At 40.3% G+C, this 15,658-nt stretch overlaps 1 protein-coding gene across 12 annotated transcripts in view; it reads right to left on the reverse strand.

Annotated features, from left to right (window-relative positions):
• Positions 1–15,658, reverse strand: part of Eya1 (EYA transcriptional coactivator and phosphatase 1) — a 143,777-nt gene that overhangs the window by 120,411 nt on the left and 7,708 nt on the right. The window lies entirely within an intron of this gene.

Here is a 15,658-nt window from a genome sequence, read left to right on the forward strand (position 1 = left end):
TTTGTCTATGATGCGACACCCCACCCCCCCAAGTCACGGCCTAAAGCTGCATAACTTCCCAGAAACATCACGTTTTTCTTGTTTACTCGCTTCTGCCAGGCTCACTCTTAATGCCCATTAGATCGTTTGTCCTTCCAAACCCCTGTCTGTTCTCCCACTCCAACTTCATGAGCCTCGTGTGGCCAGTGTGGAACCCAGTGCCTGCCAGGTTTGGTCTCCGGCCTGTGTACTGTGCGGTCTCATGTTTCCAAGTGTCTCTGTCCATCTCTAATCACAGGATGGGGACCTGCTCATTGCCCGCTCTTCAGCAGCTGCTCCGCACAGTGAGCATGACAGGGCGGGGAATTCATTCCACTTCAGCAGAACCTCCTCTCTTTTTCATTCCCTCGAGTCATCGCACCATGGGACAGTCTGTTTTATGTTTCTTGTCAAGTGTCTGAAACACCTTCACTGAATCTTGACCACTTTCCCCAGCTCCCAAATCATACCACATTCCCTATCCATACGCCCTCACCTAATATTTTATAGAGAAGATTGAAGGAACATTGATTTTTTTCCCTTTCTGCAGCATGTCCACAGATGAATTCCAGCTAAGGTTCCCTTCCTCTGTCGGGCTCACTTTTGCCTCAGTTCTCACATCTCTTCCAGGCTTCTATTGTAATGATAGCCTTCTGTTTGGTATGGCCTGATCTTCCCTTCTCACAAAGCTGCTTCTCTTGGGGACACAGACAGAAGCCCCTGAACATTTTGTTTGCGGGGCTGAGGACTGAGCACAGGAGCCTGAGCTACCACATGGGTCCACACTGTCCCTATCCCCTCTCCTAACTGTTTAAATGTTGATGAACTGACTCTCAGTGATGGTTCTTCTCAACCTGTCTTCTTTAACCTTCAAGTTTCTTGGGCATTCGCTTTCATGCTCTCGCCACAGACTCCCTCTCTTATTCACTCTATTTTTCTGTTGTATCTGCTCTTCCCCTAAATGGCCTTTTCCAATTTCCTAGCTCAAACTTCTCTTAGTTTTAATTTTCTTTATTTCTTCTATATAAACCCTTTTCCTTGACAGTTTTTTAAATCATTGATTACCCCACTGTAACAGCAGCTCCTTCTCTGCTGTATTATCTTTCCTTTTCCCCCAGATCATTTGCCTTTGTCTATCTTGTGGTTCCATAATTCCACCTCCTTCCCCCCGTCTGCAATTTCCTTCACAATAATTTTCCTTACCATGATTTTTAAATATGATTTTTATATAGACAGCCCCTCAATCTCCATTCATATATATACAAAATGTAGCCACAGAAAACAATCACCCGATTAAAGTCACACTCAACCTAACCAAACATATCACCACCACTTCCCTCTGAAGGGCTCAAGTTTTACCAAAAAAAGTTTAAGTCACAGAGACTGGGTGTTTCCCTTCTGCCTTCTCATCTCTTAGATCCTATTACCTTAGAGGCTGGTGTATAGACATGGTCCCCCCATGTGATATGCCTGGAGGTTGTGAAATATGTAATTTTGTTATTTTTATCTCTTTTCATGTCCCAGCCATGAGATGAATGATTTTCATTAATGTTCTAACCATGATAAAATGACCTTCCTATGACCAGAATCTAAAAAGCCATGACATAGCCCACGGGTACACTGGTGGAGAAAAGTCATGATGTAGCCCACGGGTACACTGGTGGAGAAAGCCATGACATAGCCCACTGGTACACTGGTGGAGAAAGCCATGACATAGCCCACGGGTACACTGGTGGAGAAAGCCATGATGTAGCCCACAGGTACACTGGTGGAGAAAGCCATGACGCAGCCCACAGGTACACCGGCTGAGCTCTTCCCTAGCATGCATGACTTGGCGTCTACCTCCAATAATGACGCTGGGGCACTACTGAGTCTACCTGTTCCTAGACTCAGAAAACACAGCCGGCATACCTTTGTTCTTTGTAATCTAGTTACCGCCAATCTTTGTCACAGGGACAGAAAACTAACAAATATCACGTATATTAACGTTTCCCTCTGCCATCTTTTACATTTACCTTTTAAATTTCACAAGTCACTCTCCTTCCAAATTACTTTCTACCTGTTATAAAACTGGGGAGATTGGACCATCAGCTCCACTCTTTCAGCTGTAGATAATTTTGTCTTTTGGTCACCTAGATTTGTATAATACTTCTGTCACCTAGGTCTTCAGCAGATGCTCAATAGGCACGAATTAAGTTTCTATTCCATAATCATCATGCATTAGACTTTTATAAAACATATGACCTCATTTCATTGTCCTGACTCTGAGACACTGTACTCTATGTGCTCTGAAAAAGGTGCCATATGCCCCTCTATTCAGACACTTAAATAGAGTAGCCAGTGCTTCTTCCCAGCTCCAGCTTTGACAGTCTTTTACTCAATCACATTAAGTATTATATATGTTATTCAAACTGACTCATATATCTCAAGTTTTATTTAAAAATCCTACTGTGTCATCCTTAATCTACTACTCAAGCATAACTGTTTCCCCTTGAACTTGAAAACCTGTGTCTGTGCCTTCTTTAGAATATGTATATGTATATCTAATACATATAGAGAATATATTCTACATGCAATATATAGAATCTCAAGTAATAGAATATATGACATATAAAATATATTGTTTATGATATATAAATATATATCTTTAGATTATATAATATTTATAATATATTTATTTATCTCCATGTGTATCCTCTTCTACCCCACTTCATATTTCATAGTCTTAAATATTTTATTGTTGATAACTATTTTCACAGCAGTAGAAGCTTTTTGCTTGTTTTCTTGCTTGTTTTTCTGAGACAGGTTTCTCTGTAGCTATGAATCCTGTCCTGAAACTAGCTCTTGTAGACCAGGCTGGCCTCGAACTCAGAGATACACCTGCTTCTGCCTCCTGAGGGCTAGAATTAAAGGTGTGCGCCACCACTGACCAGCTAGAAGAAGCATTTTTAAGTTGTTCTATCTTTACACAACATTGGTCAGTACTTGGCTCACAGAACCCAGCAGTTGTAGAATAAACAGATGAAGGTAAGAATGCATGTTACCTGAAGACAGGTTTCAATGAACTTAAACCATTAGGTACACTGCTCAGGTAATTATCAATACCACTAAAATCTCAGACAGCTTTTAGCCCTCCCAAATTATCACTCCAGGAACTTAGACACAGCTTTTTTCACCAAAGTAGTCCATGGATGGGACACACATAAAACGCTGAGTCATTTTGAATTTATTTGTCAAATGAATATTGTTTCATTGTCATCAAATGATATCTTTGGGTTTCTGTTTGGATAGAGAGTGCCCTTCTTGACTTAGTAAGGAGACAGGCAAATAAATTATTGTAGCATTGGAAGTAATTATGTCGTAGAGATCAAAAATGGACAAGCACAACCATGTACTGGTTCTGATTCAATGACAGCAGCACTTATCCATTTAAGGAGTCTTTTTCCTAAACCACAGGGTGAAGTGAAAATACATGTTTTGTTTTTTTTTTTTAAAAAAAAAAACTATACCAAATTGTTCCAAAAGAAACAACTTGACCCAAAATGAAAAATGGTGAAAAATGAACAAAATTGATACTTGGTAGATGAAAAGCGGAAAATATTCCTAAATGTATACATTTTTATATGCCTGACTTTAAAAACACATCTTTGAGTAACATTAACCGGCCATGTTATTTTTCTTTATCCAAAACTTTATATACCTACAAAGTCAATGCATTCTTTATGATTAATTCTCACTTAGAAAAACAGGGCATTTCTTTGGATTGGGACTACAACTTGATATCCTTAAATAAAGTCATCTTCTCTGTCTCCCATTAGGGGAGAAATATATTAACTATAAGTAGCCTGCATGACCTTATAAAAAGCAAACCACAATTACCAAACTTGAACATAGGAGTCCACATGGCATATAATGTGTACCATTGGCTCATGGATTGAGTTTTGGATTCCAGCAGATGGACTTCTGGGGAAAGACGATATTCTGAGGACTCAGACCAATCAACACATTAGTCGGTCCCTTGGTAGGCTTATAATACTGCAGCATTATTGGTGTGGTGGGAGGTAGGAAGTAGGGTCTAGATGGATGAAGAAGGAGGGCAGGGGTATGCTCTGGAAAGATGTTTCTTGTCACTTGGACCTTCCCTGACCATGGTGGCCTCCTGACCACCATGACCTAAATAACTTTGCTGTGGCATGTTCTTCCACAATGATGCTTTCTTTCACCTCGGGTTCAGGTACATGGAGCCAGATGACCACAAAAATGAAACCTTTGAAATTATAAGTCAAAATATAATCTCCCTCCCTTTCAGCTACTTGTGTCAGGCATTTAGTAATGAAAATAATGATTAATAATAATAATAATAATCATAATGGAAATCTAATCAACACACCCGGTCAAGAAGAACGGTAGGAAATTTCAAAACCTATTATTCACGGGCAAGTGAGCATATTAGAGTGTTATTATGCAGAGGGAGGCTAGTGGCCCTCTTGTAATAAGAAATAGTAAATGCAGACTCCCTGCAAAGTTATGTACAACTCTAATTGGCTGTTTTTGTAGCTGTCATTCCTGTCCTGGCTCAGGTTCCCAGCACATCCATTCTGAACAGACTGACACTATACTGGGAGCTCACTCCCTCTCAGTCCAAGCACTCCCGGGACATGCTGCCAGACTAAGACCTGAAACACTTTCACAGTGCCGGTCCCCTTCTCCAAATATTCCCTGGCTTCTCCTACCAGCCCAGGAAGTTCAAATTCCTCAGCCTGATGCTCAGGGTCCTCCACAGTTTGGCTCCAGGAGACTCCCCTGACCTTATCTCACCAATTCCTTCTTAGGTTCACCCAGTCTCCTCATGGCCCCCCCGAACTATCCTACCTTTGTTCCTTGGTCTCCCTCATTTAGCATGCATTCCAGCCCCTCTCCACCTATGCAGACTACCGGGTTCCTGACTCAGCTCAGATTCCACCTCCTCCTTGAAGCCCGGCCAGAGTCTAGCAAGCTGAAGAGCCCTTTCTTCGGAACTCTGAGGGCACTTTTGTTTGCACCCGTGGCTTCCAACCTTCTTAAGAATGAAGCTTTTTTTTTTCTGACACCAAAATATTTCAGAATTCAGTGATAGTTTCTTGCTAATCTGTGGATGGAGAAGGAATGGCCTTGGTGACCAAACCTACTGTGACATCAATGAAAAAAGCTTTGCATTGGAACAAATGCTGTGGAAATTCACATACGAAAGCATTGTGCATGTGACTCACAAATGTTCTTGCCAAATGTACAAATAAATAAATAAAATGCTCATTTTCTATTCCAGATAAATGACATGTGTGACCGATTCCTTCCAAACATTCCATCATTCATGTCACTGGCATCCCTGTTTGTTTACACCTCTTTCTTCTTTTCAGTACAGTTATCCATAGTGAAGGGTGCCGGTTTTAAACCTGCCTTCCAATGATTTCTGACAGATACCAGCATTTAGGAACCACAGTGGGAGCTAAATATTTTTAGCTTCCTCTAAGGGAAATGTGGCACAATGGTAAAAAAGAAAAAAAATCTAAGAATTTAGTAATATGGCAGTCTCCATTTCTGACATAAACAATGTGTTAAGTAGCTTTTAGAATGGAGGAGTGATAGCTTATTGCGCAGTTTTTATGTGTTCAGCACCCCTTGTGCGGCCAGTATGTACTGAACATTTTACAAGCAAGCCGCAGCTCCTTTACTCCCCATGGCAAGTTCAAAGGGCCTATGTTTTACTTGTTTCCTTTCAAAGACACGAAACTTGCAGCCTAAAGATGCTAAGTAACAGCCAAGATCACAAAGCTAGTTTCTCACCGTGTCAATTAATTTCCCTTATAAACCCGCTGAAGCGCTGAATGTTCCCCCAGTAGAGGCTGCTCATCTTGGATCATTCCTCTGTATAGACTGTGATAATCGGAGAGGGGCACTAGACAGGCTGGTCTGCGGAGACCAGGGCACCAAGGAGAAGCGTATCAGTATGTGCTGCAAATTAGCAGATGGTAAAATCAAGCAGCGTTTGAAGATTGGAAGCAGATGAGCTGGCACAGACTCAGAACCTCAATCATATCAATATGGAAAAATGTTTTATTTGCTCAAAATGCAATCAACCCACCGAATGATTAGTACCCCTTTCCTGTCTTCTGCTGGGCCCCTGGAGCACCCAGACATGCATCTCTCCCACACTCAGTCTCAACTGAGTGCTACTGAGCTCACCAAGCACTCTGAGTACCTCCAAAAGCTGTTCAGTGATGTCAAGGGCCCAGCACAGGAGCAAATATGCCTACCACCTATGGAGACACTGCTCTACCAGCTCCAAGGGACATGCCTCCTTAAAAGACAACATTCAGTGTTATTTCATAGGAGCTGCCCTGTCTTCAGCATGTAGCAGATGCCAGTAATTGTTCTCAGTACTTTGGATAGACTAACTGTCCTATCACCAAGAATAAGCGGCTAATCCCCATAGCACAATGAAGGCTTGAAGGCAACAAGAATAGCCGAGGTACAGAAGCACTGTCTAAGAGGCAGACTGGCTTCAATCTACTGACCCACCCCAGAGGCACCGCCATCATCTCCACTGCACAGGCCCGAATCAAAGGCCAGGAGGTACTGCACTAGTTTGCGGCAGACTGAGCCCAGCTTCCAGTGAAGGCAGCCTGGCCCCAAGACTCCTCCAGCATGCTCTGCTGCCTCTTGAAAATCTACCTTTGATCCACGGAACACAAACAGCAGAACTGAGACTCCGAGCCCCCATTGAGTCTGACTGTAAAAGATATACTCTCGTATCACAGAACACCAGTTTCCTGCATTTTCAGTCTTACTCTTGGCCCATTTATCTCTCAAGGCAAATATGAGATTGGTGCTGAGATTATATTACATAAACAAGTAGCATGGCTTCAGACACTTACCATCACCACTTCTGCCCCAGAGTCCTCTCTCACTGCCCACACTACTTAGGTGTTTGACTTGAAACACAGACCCAACCACAACACTCTTCTAGTTACTGCCCGAGTTACCCAGAGCCTGTGTCACCCTCTCAACCTGTCCCTTTGGTGTCGTCTCTCTCTACCCTGTGTTCTATACTCAGCACACACAGACACACAGACACACACAGCTGCACACAAGGGACAGAGGCACACAGAGGCACCAACTGAACTGTGGCTATCTTAGGTCTCCTTTAGTTGTTCTCTGCCTTAAAATTTTTGAAAAAATAAAATTTAAAAAAAAGTTTTGAAAAAAAAGATGAAAAATTCACAACTCATTAGTTTTCTGTTTAAAGTTCACATACAGAACATGTAAATCACAAGCATATAAATGATTTGGACAGGTGTCTTATTATATATTCTATGTGAGTAGTTTTAAACACAAATAGGAACATACAAATAATGTATAATATAAAATTTTACACGTGTTCTATACCTTGGAATCTGGAAAATATTGCACACTGGCCACAGATTGAACTCACTTTCCTAAATGCAAACACAAGTTCATAACTTTAATATTTTCTACTTAATGTGACTGCAGTGATTGTTAGGTTTGTTTGTTTCAGTTTCTAACATGACTGAACATCTTAAGAAGAAGGTAGGACAAACAAGATTAATAAAAATGTAATTTCTTTCCAAAACAATTAGCCTCCATTATTTTTGCCATATTTTAAAGATGCTAAGCCTATGCTCACCAGCAGCCTTATCGTAGCATCACTTAATACTAGGGGGAGCTGCTTCATCACTGCTAAAATTCAAAGTCCAGTAGTTCTATTGTGAAATAGTAAGTTCTTTTAGGTCACGTGCAGGTCAGCTAGGGTAGCTCAAATCAAAAGCTACCAGAGACGCTCACTGTGCTGTTCACGGAATGAAGAGCATATAACCACGCTGTGAATTGGTCCGTGAAGAGTACTTTCCAAAGAACTGAAAAATGAAGCTTTAAATAATTTCTTGAATAGTTAATGCGTTATAAGTAATATGAATGGGTGCCCTGCTCCTGTAATTAATATGAATGAATGCCCTGCGCCTGTAATGCCTCATTTACAAGATTTACTTAGTAACAAGGGCATTCGTTCAACAAATACCTGTTGCCAAAGCTGCCAGATGCCAAGGACAGTGAACAAGTCTGTCCTGCCTTCAAGGAGCTCAGGGCAAAGGAAAAATGCAGATATGATAACCTTTTCATCTGGGCCATAATCTTCAATAAGGTGATATAAAAAAATTCTTGAAGCAGGTAAAGAATTTCAGCAAGAATGAGGTTTTCCATCCAGTAACTGGAGCTGAGCTATGGCAAAGCCCACAAGCTGGGGAACAAGAATGCAGCGTCTGAGGCGACCACGGCATGTTTCCGCATCTCCTGACTAACACAACCTGTGTGCTGTGGGAATGTCATATAACTGCTTTCAATCCAGGTGTATAAACCTCATCTTCAGAATTATCTGGAGAATGAGATGGCTAAATATTTAGCGGGTATCATAATGGTTTCATGGTGTTAAGAGCTCAGCCAATTCAGTTCATAATTTTTCCTTTAAAATCTCCCTAATTATTGATCGGCACAATGGTAGGATTGGGAAACAGTTCAAATTTTATTTCATTTTACAGGAAAACATGTTTCCAATGTCTATTGTGGAGAGTAATTCCTTACCCTTCTGTGGAATGCTGGCTACTAAACTTACCATTTGTGTGTGTATGTGTGTGTGTGTGTGTGTGTGTGTGTGAGAGAGAGAGAGAGAGAGAGAGAGAGACAGAGACAGAGACAGAGACAGAGACAGAGAGAGACAGAGAGGGGACATACAATAAAACTACAAAGAACATCTGCAAATACAGCCAGTTGTCACAAACATAATCACACTAAATTTTCACTTACAAACATTTGAGGTCCTGAAAAGAGCATAGAAATCCTTGGTTAGCTTTTCCTAGCTTAGGGTCTCTTTTCATAAAGGTGGAATCTTCCAGTTACCAAGCAGAATTAGAAGAGAGGTAACCGTTATCCCTTTACAAACTAAAAACAGCAAAATGGAAAATTTTTTGTATAGGTTGTTCTCTTTCATATTAAATTTGTGTGTTCAACTAGAGGAAAATTAATAATGTAGGCTGTTTCTACAATATTCATACATGTACACATACTTCATACATGCTGTTCGTCAAAGCATCCTTGGACAATATAAGAAATCAGGAATTACTTAAAACAGGCGTGGATTTGCTTAAAAGTTCACCTGCATTCCTTGAAGGCACCAGAAGGCAAGATGGTTGGAGGCAGATGCACTTTTGCTCATACAGGAAAACCAGGGTAGAGGTGTCGCAGTGTTCTGAGTCTCTATTAGCAACTGAAGAACTGAGTGCAATCTGAAACTACTTACTAACTACCTGGGAGCCTGGGCCTATTCCCAGCAACAAGCATTCGAATCCCTGCCTTACTAGAACAGAGCTGGTTTATTAACAGGTGATGGGTGAGAACAGACTGTGCCCCAGTGGTCCACACATGCCACCCATTTAGTCCTCTGAACTAAGCCATTTTTTCTCTCTTCCAACCACATATAACTTCTAACTGCTCCTGTGGCCTCCTTAACAAATATGTCCACATCTGATTCTCAAAGCCAAAAGACATGGGACTATCCACTTCACTATTCACTGAAAACTACCTCCTGGAGTAGGAGATATTTACTCCAAGCAGTAGCAAAAGTGTTTGTTGAATTTCACAAATGAACATATAATCACAGCCATTGTAACGAGAAGCAGGGATGACTTCCCGTTGCCTTTTCATCTCAAAGAGGCTTAAAGGGAGCAGAGGCCAGCCGATAGAATTGTAATTACGTTGAAAGCTTTGAAACCTAGTTAGAGATCATTCTTTCAAAGGATGCTAGGCATGTGCGGACCGAGAAGAAATCTCCCATGATCACACACAAGATCGCAGACACAACTATCCTGAGCAGTCATCCTTATCATGACGTTCATTTTCTATCAAAAGTCTCCACCCTCAACTGGTGTGCAGTCTGTTGTTGACATGATCCAGGCTGAAGGCACTAGAGTGGCTAAGGGCTCCGATACTTCAGATGAAAGTGTTGAGAAAGACATTAGTGAATGAGAAAGAGCATATGTTCTCTTCAGAGAAAAGCACAGTGCTTCAAAACCTGGGCATTGGATTCTGCCAGCAGTTCTTCAAGTACGAGTCCAGATTCCAGTGGTACTCATTACAAGTTATGTGCCCTGCAACTTGGCGCTTAACTTTTTACAGCTTTCTTTGTAAAACAGGAATCATACCATAGAAGTGACTATTGTTTACATATGGCCTAGCAGTTAATATTAATAGATACAGTAAGGTCTTGCTTACAACGTTCCAAATATGCCACGAGGTTTGCATTTCATGCTCATGGCGAGCCTAATGTGAGATCTGCTCTTTCCCTCATTTGCCTGATGAGGAAACTGAGTCACAGGCTAGCTCATCTGTCCCAGTTCCTGCAGCTGGCACACTCTGCAGCTGGGCTTCAAACCCACACTCTTAACCATCCTCCTTGGCCAGCTCCAGGAATTTTCTGAAGATTTAATAAAACAGAATGTGGTGAACAGTCAGTGCAATGGCCAACAAAATATTCTTAAGAAGCTATTTTTATTATTAACAGACATGTGAGAATTATTTCCATGTATATAACATACAGCAAGTATTAAATTCTAACTCATTATTTTATTCCTTTATAGCTCTTGCTTTAGAGTCATTTTTAAGAAGCCAATGTTGTAACTGTTTTTACGAATGCCTTTCCTCATAGTGCCCCTTAATCTCACAGAAACTGAATTAAGTGTAGAATGTAAACAAGGGCGAAATTAGATTAACATGTTTCTATTGACATCAGAATATTCAAGCACAGATACACAAATATTGCCTGGGAGGCACCAATTCAAATCCTAACTGTACACACTCACTTGGTTTAGAAGACTTTAAATGAGATATTCTCATCAACCAGAACTATATTTTACTGAAACAAAATATAGAAGAAAACTAATTCCAATAATTTGCTAGTGTTCCAAGCTTTGTAGAAATGACAAAACTCCTTCAGCATAGATTCTGGTAATATAAGTGTGGGCAATTGAATTGATCTACTACCCTAAAATATGCAAATCACAACTGAATAAATTATAAATGCAGGCAATTTAGCCACCTAATTCAAGATCACAATCTTGGAAATCTGATACACAAATTGGAAATTACTATTTGAAATACTGTAGGAATTTCTGAGATGAATGGTAGTGAGAATTCCAGCTCCATCTGCTTTTACATCACTGAAAAACACATCTGTCTGTTTCAGGGGAAGCTCCCAATGCTGGCATCTGAGTGGACAGTACAACAGAGAAAACTGAGAATCTCAGGTCTGAGCTCCACTTTGAGCCTTTTTTCCCCTCCCCAGCCCCATACAACCAAAAATAAACACTCAAATTGGCAGTATAGATCTCATCAATCTCAAGCCCTTGTGAATTTAAGACAATCAGAAAAAACAAAGGGGGTGGGATCCCTGCTTTGCAAACAATGCCCTAATTAGGTGTGTAAATAAAAATCGGATGACTCCGGGTCAAGAAGAAAAGCAGATTGTAATGACTTCTCACACCAGAAGCTCAACACAAGGCTTTCACAGCATAAGCCTGCACACACACCCACACATATCCACACCCACACCAGGAAGCCTCCCTTTCCTTCACACTGGACACTTTGATATTCAGCTAACCTTACCCAAAAGCCTATTTCTTCAACATTACGCTCTAACATAACAACAGACAAGCCACGTATACTCAGGCACAGCCGACAGCAAACTGCATGGAAGTTTTGCTGGTCATTTAATTAATTTCAGTTGAGCTGGGACTACTTTCATTTAGGATGCTGCATTGAAATATCTATCATGGTGTGTGTATATGTGTGTGTGTGTGTGTTTGTGTGTGCGTGTGTGCATACAGAGAACTGAGTATTTGCTATCCAGTGAAGGGTGGTGGTATTTTAATGTCTCCGATAGGAATTTCTATCCCACTGTACCACAGAAGACCGTTCAAGGACTAGGGGAGAATGTTCAGGATCACACATGCTTTTACGCATTCATTACTGTCTCCTGGGTGAACCTGTTCAGCACTAGCTGAAATATTCATTGACTCCGCTGGAAATCTGTCTTTCCCAACAATGCTTTCCCACTGCCAGTCAAGCGCTCACTGGCCGCTAATTAGATGTCTTTACCTACTTGTGTCCTACGTTTCAAAGGCTTAGAAGCTAGATAACAGCAGCAGTGACTGGCAAGAAGAGCCAGAGATGCTGGCGTTAAAGAAATACAAAGAGCTAAACGTTTTCAAGTGTGCAGCATTCAACTGTTATAACTCAAGAACAAATGTTTGGAAAATTAAAACACGCAGCTCTGAGGCTGGAGCTTGGCGGGTTTCTGTCTGCATCCCTAAGGTGAACCATGGAGACAGACACTAGCCCCTGAGTAGAGAATCCATGAACATGGAAACCTAGAAGAAGCCGGCAGCAGACTTCAGAAGAAAGTTAATATCCTCTGCTTCTCCATCATATTCTCTCCTTGTTTGTTCTTAAGATGGAGCTATGGGTTTTGTATATATATAGGAGATTTTCTGTTTTTTTAGCCTTGTGATATAGACAAGTTGTGGCAGGAAGTTTAATAATCGGCTCTGAGTGACAGAAGACAACCCAATTCAGCCAAAAACTGAATTCCGTAAATTCAGCCAAAGATCAACTTTACACTATATGGAAGTTTGGCTGGTCATTTAATCAACTTAAATTGAGCTGAGATTATTTTCAATCGGTTGCTGGGATGTCATTTAAACATTGATCACAGTGTGTATGTGTGCTTTGTGTGTGTGTATAGAGAACTGAAGTATTTGCTAGGGAGTGAAGGGAGATGATATTTTAGTGGTTAGTTTTAATGAATTTCTTTCTTTTCTTCCTGATCCACTAATTCATTGATAAACACTTCACATTTCAAACTAAATCATACCTCAAAGAAAAAAATAGGAAAATTTATAATGACTTATATTGCAGGGAAGCTTGCCAGAAGTTAATAAGTTTACTAATTGTAAGCACACTCACTGTGGTAAGAGAAATGAAACAAGGAAATGACGGGGTAGGAGAGGAACATGATAACTTGATTCACAAACAAATCTAGAACTTTTTTGATATGTCTGGATGTAAAAATCACACAACATGAATCATGAGGAAAATTCAGGTCTATAATTCGAAGCTTTATGCTTAAAAATGCTCGAAGTTTTCCAGTGAATTGACAAAAATATTTCATTAGTGCTCTGAATAACTTATGTGAGACCCTCCAGCTTTGCTTCTGATCCAACTGCATCCTAACCATCAAAATTTGTGTGTGTGTGTGTGTGTGTGTGTGTGTGTGTGTGTGTGTGTGTGTGTGTTTATCATTGAGACATGGTCTCTTGTAGTCCAAGCTGGCCTTGAACTCACTTCCAGGGCTGAAATTTGGTGTCTCCAACTTCCTACTGCTGGGGTTGTACTGCATCATCAGAGTCTGCATAAGTAACTTTTTTTTAAGGGTAAGAAATTACTTCTAGGAGTCAGGGGTAGTAATGCATGCCTTCAATTCCAGCACTCAGGAGGCAAGGAAGCAGAATGATCTGGGAGTTCAAGGCCAGCCTGGTCTGCATAGTGACTTCCAGAACAGCTAGAGTTAGATAATGAAACCCTGTTTCAGAAAACCAAAGAAGAAAACAGAAAAGAAGGAAGGAGGAAAGTAAGGAAAAAGGGAGGGAGGGAAGGAGAGAAGGAGGAAGAGAGAGAAGAAAGAAAAATTGCTTTCTAAGTGTCTATGTAATTATAAAAAATTATCTAAACTATTTCAAGCTAATTTTAATTGTATAAAACATTACAAAATGCAATATGTTTCTGACTATAGAAGCAATAGCAAGGTATGAAATATAAATATTTAGAAACATGTTGGTGCTCCCCATTTTCTAAAACCAAACCATATCTCATTCACATAAAACCATCCAAGGAAACATCTCACACATATTGACACTTTGTTTAAAAAGAAGGTGGCTCTTATCGTAGAAGGTGGCTTGCAGTAACATGTCGAAAAGATGAAAAGGTCTTGCTCCTATTTCCCTGCATCATACACAAAATGCTATATTTTATAATTCTTGCTCCTCATATATATTGGTACATTTTATGAATTAAAATAGTTTAGCAGGTTTAGCCTTCTGTGCTTAAGTGGCTATCTCTTGGAGCTTACCAGTGATAGGTTTGTATGTAGAGCCTTTCACTGGCTGCCCAGCACCCTGACGATGGACTGGGCCCAGCTGAGGAGGACCCAGTGGTGAGCTGTAGGACTGTCTCCAGACCTTGTCTGTGCTAACCGGCTTCCGCCCGCAGGCAGATTCAAGCAGGAACCGAAGCAGGACTAACCACTCGCTCTTACTACTTGGGCTCTATACACTCTATTTAGATGTGAAAATTGCTTTTGTGCAGATTTCAGTTTGATTAATGATTGACGGGACTAGAAGTTTCCAACGGAAAACTGGGTTATCCAGAGATTAGCCATGTTGCTGAATCAGCACAAAGTTTCTCCTCTTGACAGCAGCCACTCTCCACAAACACTGTACAGGAGTATGTTTACTTGGGAAGAAAGCTACAGAACTGCTGGACAGAAAAATCATGACTACTGGTATAAAAATCAAGACACCTTCTATCTGAAATAACTGATTTGGGGCTTTATCTGTGATGAAGTTTATACGTTTTAAAAGGCTTTCCCAGAGACATACTCAAAAACCACACTAATATGATAATAATTACATTCAACTTAATTATGCTTCTACTTTTTTAAATGTGAAATAAAAGATCATTATTATTGGGGAATTGAAAGATAAGGATTTGTCTATGAATTCTAGTATGGATAATCCACTGAACTTCTAATAAAATTTATTTCATGAATCCATCAATACCCTATGGTTTAGTAACAAATAAATAAACAATATCAGTGAAAGCTTTTTCCATAGACTGCAGTTGAAATAAATGCAATGCAACATGCAATATATCCTTCCCTGCATCTGAGTTATAAAAATATGCATAGCACCTAAGTAGCTATGCATAACAGACAGTAATATATACACATAACCGTCTATGTTTAGATTGAAATATACATGGATTGAAGTAGATGTTCCTATTTATATGCAATTCACATACGCATCCATCTGTACTAATTCTGTTAAAATAGCTATGACGCTCTGTTTAAAGTGTACTGTGCAGTCTTCACGAGAGCGACTAAATGCTAGGTATCCTTGGCAGAGAGGCTTGCATACTTTACAGGTATTAAGTTTTAGGTTCTTCTTGTTTATACTGCAGTGGCCAAAGCCACAGGAATACTAGGCACAAAAGCCGCTTTCCTGATCCAAAGTCATCCAGTTCGATACTGACATTTTTTCAAGATCAGGTTGTATTCGCTAACAAAATGGGAAATAAAATAAAATAATTGCAAATTTTCAGTAGTCATACATAAACATGATGCAAAATAATACAGGGATGGGGACATGCAGGTCAACACAAAGCAGGATATTCCAAGGGAAAAGCATTTTGTGTCTACACAGGTATACACTTGAATACATATGTGTATATATGCCTTAAAATAAAGCCAGTCTATGGAAGG

This window comes from Microtus pennsylvanicus, chromosome 5, assembly GCF_037038515.1.
Source record: "Microtus pennsylvanicus isolate mMicPen1 chromosome 5, mMicPen1.hap1, whole genome shotgun sequence".
Taxonomy (NCBI): Eukaryota; Metazoa; Chordata; class Mammalia; order Rodentia; family Cricetidae; genus Microtus; species Microtus pennsylvanicus.